Source organism: Nymphaea colorata, chromosome 1 (genome assembly GCF_008831285.2).
Source record: "Nymphaea colorata isolate Beijing-Zhang1983 chromosome 1, ASM883128v2, whole genome shotgun sequence".
Lineage (NCBI taxonomy): Eukaryota > Viridiplantae > Streptophyta > Magnoliopsida > Nymphaeales > Nymphaeaceae > Nymphaea > Nymphaea colorata.
The window spans coordinates 34896127-34913196 of record NC_045138.2 but is presented as its reverse complement, the minus strand read 5'-3'; the positions used below and the strand labels follow the sequence as shown (position 1 = coordinate 34913196).

The 17070-nt window shown below is 39.5% G+C and overlaps 2 pseudogenes; both read right to left on the bottom strand.

The window, feature by feature from the left end:
* The window catches only part of LOC116246400 (sphingoid long-chain bases kinase 2, mitochondrial-like), a 70512-nt pseudogene extending 53900 nt beyond the window's left edge, over positions 1-16612 (bottom strand).
* On the bottom strand, positions 9224-16225 carry LOC116256615 (sphingoid long-chain bases kinase 2, mitochondrial-like; annotated as a pseudogene).
* Positions 16613-17070: the final 458 nt, after the last annotated feature.

Below are 17070 nucleotides of genomic sequence, written 5' to 3'. Positions count from 1 at the left end.
TCACCCACACGCACACAAAAACAAAAGAAAAAGGGAAAACCAAATCAACAAAGCAGGCAATAGTACAAAGTGTACAAAGATTTCCACTAATGGCTACAAGGTTAATGAGAAGGATTCCGCTTGAATACTAAACAATGTTGCAGATTCTACCTAAGAGGCAACAAAAGTAATTTTGGTATACTTTCTCCATGCCCTGGCAATGTCGACAAAAATTTGGTGTGGTTTTTATGTTAAATCTCTTTAAAATGATATTCTTCATAAAAACCAGAGAAAACCATACACCAAATTTTAAATTTTCCAATAAGTGGCAAGTCCGTATCAAATATGGGGAACAAACAGATACTAAAACGGACTCAAAAATGCACAATTCTCTAGACGCCAAACATGTACGAAGATAGACCAAAAATGCAAGATTCTCTGGATGCATCCGCCCTTTAATTTCTTCAAAAGTTTCTTTTGATCACCAACTTGGAAACAAATCAATGAGACTTGGAAAAAAATGTAAGAGCTCTAAGATAAACTGATAAACACTTTAATTATAGAGTCTGTACTCTCTAAACTAATTGGACTATGGTAAACGGCTGAATATCAACAAATTTGAAAGACTGCTTTAAGTGTACATGACTCTGACTTAAGTTGTCTCATGCATACACTAGCAGAACTGAGATCACAAATTCAGGTAAAAGACAGACTAATTGACTACTAGAAACTTGTCAGGTTGCTGCAAGCAATCTAATTTCTGCACATATATGTAATTTTCTCATGAATTTATAGCAAAAATTCTTCATTTCAATATAAATTTGCAACCACTGGGTCAAATCAGATTCCCTGCAATCAAATAAGCTAAACCCAAGGGATAACCGGTCTTGGGAAGCAAAACAAATCAATTGTCAAAGGTTAAACCCAAGGGATAACCGGTCTTGGGAAGCAAAACAAATCAATTGTCAAAGGTTGAAGTCACCTAAACATCCACAATTTTGGAAATAGAAGTTTACAACAACAACACTATCACTGAGGAGATTTCTGGTGTTTTGGGTGTGGTTTTCAAGCTCTCAAATGTACAGGCATAGAGTTGGTTTCCTACCAAATTATGACAAGCCAATAAACAAAAAACGCAAACAAACAACTGTTTAACCATCTTTATGCAAGTCATTGCCCAGCTAACACTGCAAAGACACGATAGGAAATTCATTACACTCGATATGAATGGAATAGGTTTGCCGGGTAGCCGTTTTGGTAATCAGAAAACGACAACTTTCAAGAACAAAGAGGAGTTGGGAGTTCCTCACAGGTCCAAGAAGCTAGGAAACATAACAAAAGATGTCAAGTTTTTATTTTGAAACAACTCATTAATCATCGATTTAAATCATAAGCTTGAGTGCTCGTTGTGCAAATGATATGTCCTTCATTTACCCTCAATATTGTACAAGCAGTAGGATTCATTTCGCATCAATGTTGTTGAATCTCTAGAAAGGAAAATCTTTAAATTTTCAAAATATGAACAACAAAGAATCATCCTCAACATCTTAGAAAGTCAAAAAGAGGAATGGCTATTGACTCAAGACTCGTGCATCCACAAAAGACTGTCACATTCAATTCCTAGGAGTTCAGCCTTCATGCCATTCATATCTTGGAAGCCACCTTTTTTTTTCTTTTTTTTTTTTGCAATAGGCTTTTTGCCCCTTCGTTTTTTTTTTTTTTTTTGCTTTTGATTTTTTTATTTAGGCCGACCTTCACCTTTGAGGGAATCCCTCACCACCCCAAAGGCTACTACGGAGTTCCACCACTTTAGTGGTTATGTGTAGTTTTTTCATGTATCCAACCCGTTTCACCTTGCGGGTTTTCAACATGTCAAAAGTTCATAAGTCTTCATCTTCGCGGTATAGACATAAATCACCTTTATGCCTACCCGGTACTCTCGATTACTTACCCAGAGGAACGACTACACAAGCCCCGAGCTCATCTCTCAGCTCTCATTTTGCTACCTGCCAATATTTTAAAAGGCATTATGGCTTCTCTCCTAAGATATTTTCCTGATAAATCCTTGCAGACGCTTGATCACTTAAGTCAATAGCCTTTCATAGTCTTGACTTTCTCAGTTTCATTGAATTTTTCTTCACTGCTCATATCCAGGATCTTTGAAGATTTCCACTTCTAATGATTGGCATCAAAAACTTGAAATTTTTTCCTTCTACTCGATGAGGTATTAAGAATAAGATGAAGGTATATCATTAGGTGAGAAAACACTTTTAAAATGTTTTTAGGTAAAATTAAAAATTTTCACTTTCAAAAAACTTCTTGACATCAAATGGTATATCACCTAGAAGTAGAAACTCTCGTCTGCCACTACGAGAGGAGTGTCTATGAAACCAGATGGATTTGTTGGGAAGAAGAATGAACTACATCAGCTCTCCTATAAAAGTAGGGCATTCTACACAAAATGTTGGTTTAAGGGCGAAAAGTTCTCATAAGTGTTAGGTCCTCAACTAATTGGAAGTTTCAAACAATTGGGTAAAGCACATTCTCTCCCTAAACAAACGACTAGGTTTGCATTGCACAAATGTTTGGCCCACCGACAACTTGTAACTTCAATAATTTCACCAATAGTTGGTGAACACCACATTTATGAACCAACTAAAAAGTTGTATCCACAATCAGCAAATCAAAGCCCAAGCCAGAGCTCTAATACCACAAAAATGTGAGTCACAATAGTGACATGTAAACCTAAATTGAAACTCAATGAAAGGCACTAATGCCAAGTCACCAAGAAAATAAAGAATGAAAAATATAATTGGATCACAACAAAAGTTGTGGAAAAAGCTTCCTTACAATGGCAAACACAAGATCTACATATACACACATATGAAAGATCTAGCATAAGAGCAGTCTGCAAGCTTATCCTTGTCGAGTATTGAAGTGGTCTTCTCAGTAGCGGAAATACACTAACAGGAAGGTATTAGAAAACAGCAGTTACGACTCAGACCATACTGAAGTGAAGAATGTAACCGAAACTACTGTCGAGGGGTGATGTTTCAGAAGATGAGCATGTAAACAAATCCTGTCAGTCAGACCCCCTCATTTATATCACATAAAACAATGCAACACCACTTCTAATACAGAGACAAACTTCCAGCTACACTGCAGTATCACAGTTTGAAGACCGTGAGAACGCAAAACAGAACTTGAAACAAGAAAACGTATCAAGTGTGCTGCCAAGCTCCTAACCACACCTTCAATGTGAAAATTTCTCATAAAATTACTCAATTTCACCATAAAACAGCCTGAGTTTGCGATTTAGGAATCGCCCTTGTAACAGTGCTTGAAGCATGGAAAAACACGGCTTATCCCCTCATGTCTGAGACACTGCCAAACCATGTTCTTCTGCCAAATTCTATTAAAACAAAACCTTGTGGGGTTCCATTCCTGGAACTAAGTGTAAGCCCGTAACGGTCGCCAGAAAAGGAAAAACAACATTCTCGGGTCAGAAAAAAATAAAAGCCCTTAAAAAACACGACCGTGCAAAAAAAAAAAAAAAAAGAACAAAGGAAATCAGGGAATCTCAACCTCGCGAAACAAAAAAAATAAAAAATAAAACCGGATGCCCATGGATTAAAATGATCAGCAACTAGAGGCAGGAAAAGAAGACCCTCAACTTCCAAGATGAGAGCGAGGAAAAGGTAGCTCAAATCTATCCAACCAGAACAAGCTAAGAAAGGAGAAACAGGACAAGGAAATAGCGAGACAGAAGACAATCAATCTAATTCATCGCAGGATAGAGAGAGAGAGGGGGGGGGGGGGGAGAGAGGAACCTGCAGTTGGTGAAAATCTCAAAGCTGTCGGTTGGTTGAGAAGACGATGGGAGGAACAAAAGCTTCGCAGAACACGGAGAACTCCAGTGCCTTCTTAACCAGTCCCTTTTGAAGCAGGCTTCCGGACGAGCTTTGAAGACCTTCACGGCAGCCGGCACACGGACCAGATGAAAACTGTTTACCGCCAACGCCGTTCCGCTCACCCACGAAGCTGCAGGGCTAGAGGAGGGAGCTGCGATGAAGGAAGCAGCAAGGAGGAGGACGGCGGCTGCGGCAGAAGCCGATGCTCACCATGCCAGCCCTAACGGGCTTTTTCATCGAATAGGAAAGCTGATCCGAAATTTCTGGAAATATGATTACGGGAAAATCGTGCAATGGACATATACTCAGGCTCAGGTTTAATGGGCAGGAAAAAAGAAATTCGACGTTTTGTTTATCTCACGTATAATGGGCAGGGATTTTTTGTTTCTTATTTCAATTTGAATTTTATTGGGTCGTTATGGGCTCCCCATCAAAATAATAAATAACTGTTCAATTTAAAAAACAATTAAAAGGTCTTTTTAAAAATAAGAAATGGCATAAAACAGCGGCTAAAGAAACTTGTTTTTAAGGTGAGTTATGATTCTCACATTACATTCAATGGGTTAAGTTTATATTTTCCTGTCCTGCTCTTGTCATGTTTAGCATTGGAATATGGAAATATTTTTTTAGATTAATCTAACATATATATATATATATATATATATCATGTGATCTGTCACAAGTTGTTTGGAGGTATGGGTTGTGGGATGTGTACTCAACAATTTGATAACAGACTTTGTGATTGACACATTCTCTTAGGTTTGTACCGCTATTATGAACTTAAGTGTTGAAGTTGATCTAGAAGGCTATGTTTATTGGGCTAGACAAAAATCAGTGTTGCTGAGGTATGCATGTTGATGGCGCCTTGCGGTTCTGACTGTTCATAATATTCCATTCGCTTGTCATTCCTTTTTTATTTTTAGAAAGTTATAAAATTGCACACTATAATTGGTTTTACAATAAATAATTTTACAGTTGCTACATGGCTAAGTTTTTCTGTTTCCGTTGGTTGTTCTTATTTGTGATGTTTTGTCACATGTACTTTCAAATGAAACTAAGTAAATGCAAGCAAGCTGTTGAACAGCCAAAGGCACAATAATGCAAACTTCTCTACTACCTTCTTTGGTTGTTCAATAGTTTGCTTGCATTTTCCCAAAATTCTCTACTAGTTTCTACTTCCATAGCCAGTTTTATATAATTATGAGCTGGACTCCTACCTGATTATGTAAATAAGGTACTGTACACCGCCCCGCCCTATACGTCTCTTTGTTTTCATTTATTCTATAACATATGCAATTTTTGTGTCATTGTTGGGCTTGCCTTGCTGTCCAATATGAAGATCAGCTTTGGTTTTTGCCTTTTCTCCCTTTGATTTTCTTCTCCTTCTTTGCCCCACCGAGCCTTCTCAGGGGGTTGCCTAATCAAAATTTCAAACGTGCATTGTCTTGTCAATTTGATAGATGCGCTTTTGCTAGAAATGCAAGAGCCTTTGTGTGTGTCCAAGTTTATTGATGTTTATTCGTTTTGTTTGAAATTTCGCGCTTGTAAAATCAATGAATGTGATGAAAGGCATCTCATACCTCATCAAAGTTGTGTCACAATAAAGTTTAATGTCGTTTACATTCATAGGGGGATATGAGACTAGAAGCAAAATTAGGGAGACCTTTTAGAGAAGAGAAGAGAAGAGAAGAGAAGCGAATAACAGAAAATTGATCTCTAGAGAGAGATTGAGTGAAGTTGGTTCAATTCCATCGCACTCAATGGATTAGAATGAATCAGATTTACCATTTCTGACCTTTGATCAAATATTCATATCCGTCTTTAATCACAAATGACCATTTTCAAGTCCATCACCACTATAGATTTACAACGGTGAAGGACGTCACCGGTACAGTTTCGACGGAAACCATCACCGCTATAGATCGACAGCAGTGAATCCCATCACCGCTATAACTTGTGCGAAATAGCGGCGGCCCAAATCACCGGTCGAGATCCCGTGCAGAGGTGAATTCAATCACCGCAAAAGACCAATTCCGATGGCGTCCATCACCGGCATCTCCTTACAGCGGTGCCTTTAATCACCGGTATAGCATAAATCAGCGGCACGGTCCTAGTTCAATAAATAAAATTATATGAGATTATTTTCATACCCAACCGCGAAAAGATATGAGACACGGTTTGCCATGAGCTGCCATAAAATCCAAAATCCCACTTGAACAAACTCATCCCTTCAACTTAGCAATGAGTAGGAACCTTTGTTGGGGGAGGACTGGTGGCAATCAAAACAACAGCCGAATCTCAAAAAAGGTGCCTGGACTTCAAATTGCCTTCATCAGCGTTGGGGTTTAAACCCTTCATTGTCACCCGTAATTTCCTTTGATCCAAAATTTTCAAGTTAAATACCTAACAAAATGTGATTATACAGCTGAGCTCAATTTTCTTAAAGAAATATATTTTTAAGGAAAATTCTTTTGGCTCACCTTTTGGTTTATAAATTAAATAAAATCAGTTTTTGTAATAAAATCTATGAAAAGATTCTGATTAAAATAAAACGCTTCCAAGAAAGAAAATTTTTTCCACGCATTAAAATTTCCAGTTATTTGAGGCAAAATATAGCATATATACAATAATTAAATTTTTGTGGTACGTTTTGCCTTAAGTTGCTAGTTAAAGGCCAAAAAGACTTTCCCTTCATCTTATTCCACGGCTGTAACTAGGTCAGGGCATGACATTAATGCACTGTCAGCTTGGTGTGGCTTCAACAAGTAGTGCTCCTTGAAGAAGTTTCCACTTTAACTGATAAACTGAGAAAGCTTTTGCGTCTTTATACCTGAAATGTGGATCCAACTGCTTCCCGCACCAAAGAAAACGGTTTCATTTACGACTGAATGAATTCTTGAACGAAGCTTTCTATCTCATCCTTGCAGTCTGGGGATATTGGGTTTAAGGACTGGTGGAAAGAGGAATCAAAGAGAAAATAACAGCTGTGCTTCTCCAGGGAATGCTGTGCACTCAAACTTTACTTTTTGTTGACAACACAAATGAAAGGAATTTACTTCCGTCCTTCAGTCTCCAAGTTAAAAGTACCGAGAGAAACAATCTAAAATCCTACTCTAAAAAATTTCTTGTCAAAATCATCACTTCAGATAACAGCAAGCAAGCACTGTCCTGAGCAGGATATGTCAACTTAGCAATGAATAGAATGGACGGATTCTCCAAGTGCCAACATAGAATGAAGTTAGTTTGTTGGGGGAAGTCGTTTGCAATCAAAACAACAGCTGAATCTCGAAAAAGATGGTTGGAATTCAAATTGCCTTCATCCGAGTTATCACATTGGGGTTGGTTGTTACCCAATACACATTTCAAGATAATTTCCTTTGATCCAAAATTGTCAAGTTAAAAACCTAACAATATTAGGTAGGTGAATCCAAACACCTAATTATTGGAAAGGCTTTGTGTCAGCCACCCCTAACAAGAGTCCCCCCTTCGAACCCCTTTTCCCCGATTAGGGTTATCCATGGCCAGACCCCCTCAATGTTAGTGGTGGTCCTTAGACCATATATAAGCACTACTAGATCAGTCTCTTGGGGATCCTATCCAATTTTATACCCAATGCCTAAAAACCACTTTCTCCTCAACGTGTAAAGAAAAATGGTTGTTGTACGAGAAGAGCCTTCCATCGAGCCAAGAGATGCAGTCCAGGCCCCCACAGTGCATTGACTTCTTGACTGTGTTTGTTTTGCAGATCTTCTCAAGCAATGTGACCAGGGTAGCCCATCATAAGCAATGTGACCAGGGTAGCCCATCATAGTTGTTCTTAGGGTAGCCCATCATAGTGCGGCCCGGCCCACTGGTACCCTAATTGTGTAATTATCCTTTTTGGCACTAAGAACAACATCTTTGTTAAAAGGATATTTCTTAAATTTTCTGGCAATTTCAATCAATGTTAGCCTAACCTTGAAATTAACTTCAAAGTGCTAGTCAGACGAGTTTGCTGTGTCTGGTTGGAAATGGGTCATCAACAAGGTGTGCCTCAGGAGATTAAGAAAGGTGCTCATCATTCTTGAAGGCTGAGCATCATTCATTTCTTTTTGGATTTATTATAGGCTTCCGTCTCGTTCCCCCTCCGACAGATACAATGCTTGTAACCATTCGGTCACCTACATGCCCCCTCTCCAATTCTGCCTGGATCATTCTTTAACTCTGTCTCCCTTTTATCAACAATGCCTATTGCCTGTTCAAGCTACCATGACAGCTGCAAAGATCTTAAGGTGCAACCCCCCCTAAAAGCTTAAAGCTTGGGGTATATTGATGCAACACTGCTAGCAGGAATGTGACTCTCCCGTCTTTTTTTTCTCTACCCACAAGCATGTTTTAAAAAATTGATACCCAATGGTAGCATCTTTAGAGAGTTCAGCCTGCCTCATTGGAACTACTTTGTCTCGCATAGTTCCAGCTATAGCTATGGTAAGATGGACTCTAACAAGCTGTTCATTACCCATCTTCTCCAAACTTGCTGCTCCGTTCCTGCCCTCAATGACATTGAGTCCCCTAGTTTTTGCAGGAAGTACTAACTCGATTGCATGGTTGCAAGCCATCTAACTGCAGCTCTCTGTACACCGATCCACTTTGCTTGTTCTTGCTCATCTAATAGTCGACCCACCACCCCTCTCTGTGTGCCTACAACGAGTAGTGCACCGATCCACTTTGCTTGTTCTTGCTCATCTAATAGTCCACCCACCACCCTTTTTTTAAACTCACTTGTAGACTCTGAATGGAAAGGCAATCACAATTTCGCCTCCTTCCAAGAAAAAAGACTCGGCTTGCAACTCTCACCATTAACTTGCCAACATCGAGAGATGCTTCGGTAGGCCTCACACTCACTAGGCCGCCTGCAGCCTTGCACCACTAGTTGGTCGGAGACAAGTGACCTTTCTAAACCCCATAGTGTGAACATCCCTCCTTTGGCTTCTCTACAATTAACAAAGCATTCATCAACCAATCCTTCAAACCTATCCATGCCCCATAGGGAGTTTCTATAAGCAGACCCTTCTAAACCCCATAGTGTGAACATCCTCCTTTGGCTTCTCTACAATTAACAAAGCATTCATCAACCAATCCTTCAAACCTATCCATGCCCGATAGTGAGTTTCTATTATAAGCAGCGACTGTAATCCTTAGCATCCCTCAGGTGTAAGATGCCTCCCTCTTTCAACGGATGAAAATAAAGAAAATTCTAAAACCTCAAGGTTTCCACTGTGAGGTTCCGCATGTGGGGTTATTTTCATACCGCCACCAAAGGATTTTGGATTCCCTATGCATAGGGCTGTTACTTTAGGAACTAATTCCCATTCACCAGCATCAATCTACAGTGCACAAAAATACAATTATACAATGTAATGTACATAAATAACTGAGACTACAGACTACGTGAGTATTATCAGACATGTTACCAACCCTTATCCTCAGATCACGGTTTTTGTGCCCAATGAAACCTCTCTTAGCAACAAAAACATAACATAGATTGCCAATTTTTTTTTACATGGAAGCATAATAGCCGGCCTTTGCACTTCTGTGTGCTTTCACAAAAAAATCATGAAGCCATCATTAGAAATTGTGCAAGTTCCAGCAAACTCAATCAATGAAACGTACAAGTGAACATCTGCAACATTCAAGAAGTAATGATGTTTGGAACCTAGTTGACTAGTCACACCAACATCTGTGTATTTCTTCAGTCCTGCAAGCATTTCAATGTTCAGTTCATTGCATTAAAATCACAAAGAACTAGACAGCAAAACTGATTGTTAAGAACTTAAGAAATCAAATGCAACTCAAGCATAATATAAATGGCAAGTAAATTGGAGGTTTGAGGTTTGCTTTAAGCCTAAAAGCAGCAATGCAATCAATAGCTTGATTAGGGTCGTTCTTCCTGACAAAATTAAACAGACATTGTGAGGGCATATAACCTAACATATAAGTTCTAACTATATCAGAAAATGGCAAACTGACCAACCAAAAGTTCTTGCAAAATCAGATCCAGTTCCTAGTGGAATCAACTGAAAAGAAAGTAGTTCCCATCATTAGTATGATCATGTTTCTTATCCCTTATCCCTTATAGAACTATAAACATAACTCAGAGGCACATAACCCATATTGAATGCATATTACAAGAAATACAGGCAGAAATTTATTTAGATTATGAGCAACAAATAGAACATAGTATTGCATACCCCAAGGGCAGTTTTGCATTTATCACCTTGGCCTTTGCCAGGACAGGCTTTCCATCCCAAAAGAAGCCATTCACAACCTGAAAGAACTACCAAGTATTAATCCAACTTGAAATATAATAACAGATAAAACCTCTTGCTATTAATAAATTCTAAAGAAAATGCTTTGAATATTTTCCATGCTGAAGCAATTTTTCCTCCACAAAATTGAACACAAGGCCTTATCTCAATCCATGGCACAGATTAAGCGTTATCAGTAGTCCTCCATTATAGGTAAAGTTACACTGAATCTATATTTAATAGTTGAGAGATGCCACAGTTGCATTTCTTCCTCACAGTCTTCAAAATTCATACGACCACCTTCCAGATTTAGAGTTTCTGGACGCAGTTCCAAGTTTGTGAATCAAAGAAAATACAGCAAAAAATAGGCTAGTACCGTAAGGTCCGTACCTCGTTTAAAGTACCATCACCACCAACAGCTATTACAGCATCCATTCCCTCTTTGATGGCCTGCCAATATCCAAATGTTATCACCTGAACTACATCACTTTATTCATGACAGGTGCTTAACGAAGGAACAAAGGAACCGCTAGTCCCTAAACTTCCAGGAAACAGTTCTTATAAAAGACATGGCAAGGAAGCGTCTGATAAAGTAAAGACGCACCAGTTCCGCCATCACCAACAATGACCAGTTTGAAGTTTGGATAATCAACTTGCTCTGGTTTGGCAAAGCCTGGGAAAAAAAACATAACGCAAAGTATTATGGATCAATTAAACCAAAAAAAAAAAGTCAAATAAAATGAGTTGACCAGCATCAAAATAGTTTGGAGGCAAACATCCATGGCACAGAAATACAACCACCACCAATAAGGGTAAGGAATACAGAGCAGAGGACATGGAAAAGCAAAAACAGAATAAAGGCATAACCACCATCAGAAACCAAAAGAAACAACAGAAACCAAGAAGATGCACAGCGATATCAATCACCAACAACAGGGAAAACAGGATCACGTCATTATCAATAACCAAAAGCACACAGAGCGAAACATGGAATCAGATGATCACATAGAAACTCTTAAAACTTGATGATCACATAGAAACTCTTAAAACTTGATGGAAGGCACGTTCCTTCATCAAGATCCTTAAGCAGTTCCCCGGTTTCACGAGACTGTCTCTCCCACTTATTGTACAGGGTTCATTGACTTTTTTTGCGCTCACAATGAGATGTTCACACATAACCTCCTAAAACTGACCATTATGCCAATGCATCAAGTTGGTCATTCATTGGTTGTGTCAATCAGTTAACTATTTATTTTGATTGCATCCAATTGACATTTTTAACTTGATTGAGAGGACGTTGCTTCATCAAGAACTTTGAGCGGTACCCAGGTCACACATGGATCATCGCATCTTTTGCACTCGTAATGAGATGTTCACACAACCTGATAAATTGCCAACCTGATAAATTGACCATTATACTGATGCATCAAGTTTGCAAAGAAAGTAGATATGCAGCACAAGAACCGATTGAGGAACTCAACGCTGTGATCTTTCCAGTGTCTTCGTGAAGGATGAGTTCTATCAGAAAATAGCAGAGAGCCCTGTAGCGAGCCTCAGTGAGTGCATAAGCAGAAACAGGGTCGGGTTCTTCAGCCAAAAAACCATGCTCTGTTACACAAGAGATGTCATAAACACCAATCGTTTCCAAGATCCCAAGGAATGGCATGTCTTGCTTCCACTGTCAAATCGTTCGTCCATTGTCAAAAGATCTTCATGGCTCAAAATAAAAATAGGATTTTCATCTAGACAAAATGGGAAAAAGAAAAGTCTCATGTTCACATTTAATTGAATGCAGCAAGAGGAGTCATAGACGCAATACCCGTTCCTCGAAGAGCCAGCCGACCAAGTGTGTAGTTGCAAGCATAAATTGGTTTCTAAGTTAAAAGGTTAAAGTATCTTGCTGTCTTTGTTGATAGTCATTGTTGATAGTCAGTTTTCAGTTTTCAAGCCTTTCAACCGGAATGAAAATGATAACGCATCTCGGAAAAAGAGTGGAGATCATTACAGGAAATGTTTGCAAACGAAACTAAACTTGTTCACCTTCATGATTGACGAGCTCGAGCTCCCTTCATGATTGACGAGCTCGAGCTCAGGGCAGAATCGAAATTTTTTTTAGGGGCGAGCCAAACCATCCAGATCTTTGAGTCAGAGAAGGAGGAAGCGACGTTGGGTGGGACTGGCAAAATAGGGTAGGGCCAACACATGCGGAGGGTCGGGCCAAAATAATTTTTTTTTTATTTTTCAAATATAAATTTTTTTTCCCCATGCGCCACCCAGGCCGTGGCCCAGGCAGGCCCCCCTCTCTCCGCCCCTGGACGCGCTTAATTTTTCCTAAAAGGCAAACAAGTTTCGTGGTAAAGTGGTAAAAAAAGAAAACATGGAAAAAGAATTGAACAATAGATCTTTTTTTACCATGGAAGGAATTTTTGGAATAAGGTGGAAGGCAACTTTTTTTCCACCCGTGTGTTTGGTAATTCCATAAAATATACAAGGGAAAATTTATTGGATAAAATTTCAAATCACCTCTAAAAAACAAACAATTTACACCTATCTCTCTCTCTCTCTCTCTCTCTATATATATATATATATATATATATATATGTTACGCCTGCCCATGCCGCTGCTAGAAATCACGTTAGCGCCTTAGTCTCAAGATCAATGGAGAAGATAGGCAATAGGCTGGTGCGATATAGATTCATAAATATAGCCACCAAACATTATTGTACACAAGGATTTTCACACAAAAGAACTGACATCAAATAACCAAGAATAGAGCAGCTGCTCTTTTTATACACTTGCCAAGCAACTGACAGCCGCCATTTGAAAAAGATTACATACAAATCATAGCTTGAAAATTTAACAAAGAATGACGGTCGATTAAATCTCAAACTTTGTTGCATATATGTTTGTCCTATACAGATGCTATCGATCTAATAGATGCATGTTTCCAAAAACAATAGGTATCGATCTAATAGATGCATGTTTCCAAAAACAATAGGCATTCCCAAATATGACAAAAAGTGGAAAATGAAAGAGAATGATACCTCTCAGAGCCAGCGACATCACAGATTTGAGCCTTCACTCTCTTGGAGTACCCAGTCTTGGCCTTGGCCTTGGAGAGGTTGAACTCGTCCCTGGCGAATCAAAAGATGATTCTGATTTTCCGGTGGACCATTGCTGGATCTCCCGTGAACCTTGATTTGCTGCTTCATTCAGATGACTCGACCCTCACCTTCATTGCAGATTCGATCGGATGGCAGAAACCAGAATCTCCATTGATAGGAAAAACATGATCTCCATTGCTGCTGCGATAGGAAAAGCAAGCTTAGATGAAAAACAAAAATCGACAATCCTAAGGGCCCGTTTGATTGCAGAGATAAAACGAAAAGAGAGGGGGAAAACTATACGGCGGATCAAATTTCACCCACCCGTACTCACGGCTTATCAAACGGGGTGAACTTTCACCCGTTTCTCGTTAAAGCGGACGGGTGAAAGTTCACCGACCTGTGAGGTCGGACTTTTGAGCGGGCGAAGTTTCACCCGCTCAAGGGCACGTCGCTTTTGGTTCTCCCGCGTCAAAGCCCCTGCCGCGAGGTTCGTGGTGCCAAAACTCTACCGCCGAGATATCGCCTGGGGAAACAAAGGAGTGAGCGCCGGAACTCACTACCGGATTTTGCAGACGACGTTTTCTTCACTGCCTGATTGTCGGCGCTCCCCTCTGCCCTCCCACCATCCACGCTCCCCTATGCTGTTGCTGGTTTCCCCACCCGTTGAAGCCCATCTTCCCCTCTTTGCTGGTTTCCCCTTCTGTTGAAGCCCATCTTCCCCTCTTTGCTGGTTTCCCCAACCGTGGATGCCATCTTCCCCTTTATTGCTGCTTTCCCCTCCCGTCGACACCCTCTTCCCCTCTCTTCTCCTCGGGTTCTCGTTCCTCTCCTCTCGCAGTTCTATCGCTCTCTCCATCCTATCCGTTTTCTCTCGTCTTTTCCCTGTGTTGCCTCTTCCCCTTTCCTCTCTCGGTCTCTCGTTCCTCTCCTCTCTCTCTCTCCATCTCAATGAACAATTCAAAGGCTCCCTGATGTCTCTCAACTGAATGGCGGTGATGGCTGCATGTGAGCTGAAGAAGCGAGAGTCAAATGGTTCACTTCCTTCGCTACCACAGAGAAAAATTGCTAGAGGAAACTTGCCCCCACAAAGAATTCAACCAGACACTGTTGGTAGTCGTCTTCTTCCGCCTCTAAGTCTCCACGGTTTCTCGTTGATACCGCTTGCTGGACTGAGCAACGTGAATAGAAGGGTTTGTCTCTTTAATTGCATTATGCCTCTTTCTGGTTTTGTTTTCCACCGTTTTGTTCGTCATTCTAGTGCATTCTTGATTTCTTTCAGGAGGAAAAAAAATTTTGTCGTGGTCCTGTTGTTCATGTTTCTCTGTCCCTTTCAGAAACGCCCTAATGGAGACTCTTTCTTTGTTTTTTGGCTTCTCCAGTAGATGCCCCCACATCTTCATATTGTTTTGATGCTGCATGTGCTGATTGTCTTTCTCATCAGAATTGCCTCTAGATTCCATAGTTGATTATCTTTTGAATGCCATGTTGGCTTGATTTAGGGTTTTGCTTCTGTTCTCAATTCTGTATCTCTATTCTGTATCAGCATATTGTTTAATTGTAGAATGCCTACGGAGATCCGTGTAGAAGTTATGTTAGTTGCAGAGCCACTATTGTTTCTTCATACATACAATTTCTTTAAATTGATTTTAATCCTTATCTAATATTTCTGTTGTTAGGTTCACATTATTTTGGGGCTTTGACATATAGAAAGGGCTATATGTTGATTCACATATCCAACAAATTTGATTCTTAAATTCAGGTTTCCAAACTATAAGCACGTATATATATTCCTACGGAAGCCAACTAGTTTTGAAAAAATTCTCCCCATTTTTCTACTTTGTGCATCAAACATGGTTAAATTTACCATGTTAAATTCTTCCTATGCATCAAATAGGGCCTTAGATTGGAAGAGGGAGAAATTTCATCCTGTAAATTTTTCCAGAAAAATTTACCATGGTAAATTTACCCCGTTAAATTCTTCTTGTGCATCAAACGGGCCCTAAGAGAGAGAACTGACGAGGGACAATTTTAAAAAGCGAGGGAGAGGGAACAGACCGCGTTCTTGCCCTTTTCAAGATCAGAGAGAGAGAAAAAAAGACCGAGGGAAAAGTTTAAAAAACAAGGGACCGCATGCGGACCGCATCAAGGGTTGCTTAGTTTGGTGATTTCCGTTAAACATTTTTATTAATGGCGTCCAGGCGGCGTCCAAATGTTAGCTTTTTCTACCTTTACCACATATCAATATAAGTAGTTAAAAAAAGAAATCAGCACACATGCTTCCCAATCACAGTTTTACTTTTAAATCCAGACCCGAAATTGAAGTCAAATTTGACAGGAATAAGATTCAACTTCGCCTAATTGGATTGCAAATTTATCAGCTCCCAGGTTTAAGTTTGGGTTTGAATACCTGAAGCACATGAAATCAAAGATATAATCTAAATCTCTTTTGCCGTACGAGATCCAAATAAATGGGTCCAGTTCCAGCTTAACATTCAGATCCACAAACGCATTTACCTCGCTGGTTTCAAGGCAAATTATGGTCGAACATAATGTTTGTCTCGCAATTGACGGACATAATTGGTTTACGATTAGCCTATTTTGTTAACAAAGTCAGAACCTTATTGCAAACAACAATATTCAAGAATTGTGAACAGTCCATGAGACTAATTTAGATCAATGGTAAACTGTCATGTATTCTGAACTTAAAAGCGCAAAGCAGCTTCAGTTTGAGGGTCACAAATTTGTCCATAATGCACATAAAATATATCTGAATATAACTGAAAACAATAGAAAAATCTAAAAGCTTTGTGAGAAGTACAAATACATGCATCTATTCTTGAGAATGCAAGCAGTCACACTAATAATCATTTTGAAAAATCCTGAAAATTGACAGCAGAGCTAGCATTGTAAGGCATGCAAAATCATATTGGGTTCAAAGAGAGATCTACTAACCGCACCATTGAGTGTAGGTCTGTTCCATCTGATGCTTGATGCTGTATTGCAGATTCTAGATGGCTAGAGTATCAACAAAACGAATTCTCTTCTCATGGTTTAAGTTCATGCTGCAATCACTTCACTAAATAATGACACAATATGCTTATATAGATGCTTTACCAGCCTGATTAGATGCTTTACCAGCTTGATTATAAAGGCACAGTTAGGGGTGTGGCAGCTATTCCAGGTTGTTGAGATCTGATAGAGAGACCCTGATTATATTCTCGACATAGCCCACTACACCTGACATAGACAAGATACACGCGACAGCATTGCCAATGAATTTCACTTGTAACATATTAATTATAGAAAATTATTAACATGAATGAGTGTATAGAACATTAAGCACTTATATGGGTCGGACTGCTGCTGCTAGAAACAATGAGAAAGGACTGCTGCTGCTAGAAACAATGAGAAAAGACAGGTGACACTGAGGTTCCAGGGTCTTTTCAAATACCTACCACACAATATGCCAAATAATAAAACAATGAAATAATGCACAATACAAAATTATTGAAAAAAGATTAAATCAAATTATTTATCATGCACCCAATGAACTACCCTTATTTTTTTCCTTTCTTGATATACAGAAACATAGAATTACAAAAGGAATTTTCTTTTTCTTGCTTGCTTTGCAAACAGGAAGAGTGCATCATTGTGGGTGTCCAACTCTGAACATGGATGTGAGTGAGCAAGCAATCAGACGAGAGAGAGAGAGAAGGGTAGGCATGGGGCGTTATGTTGGGATACCTTAAGTAATGAATATTGTGGTGACCATTCGAGCTGTATCAC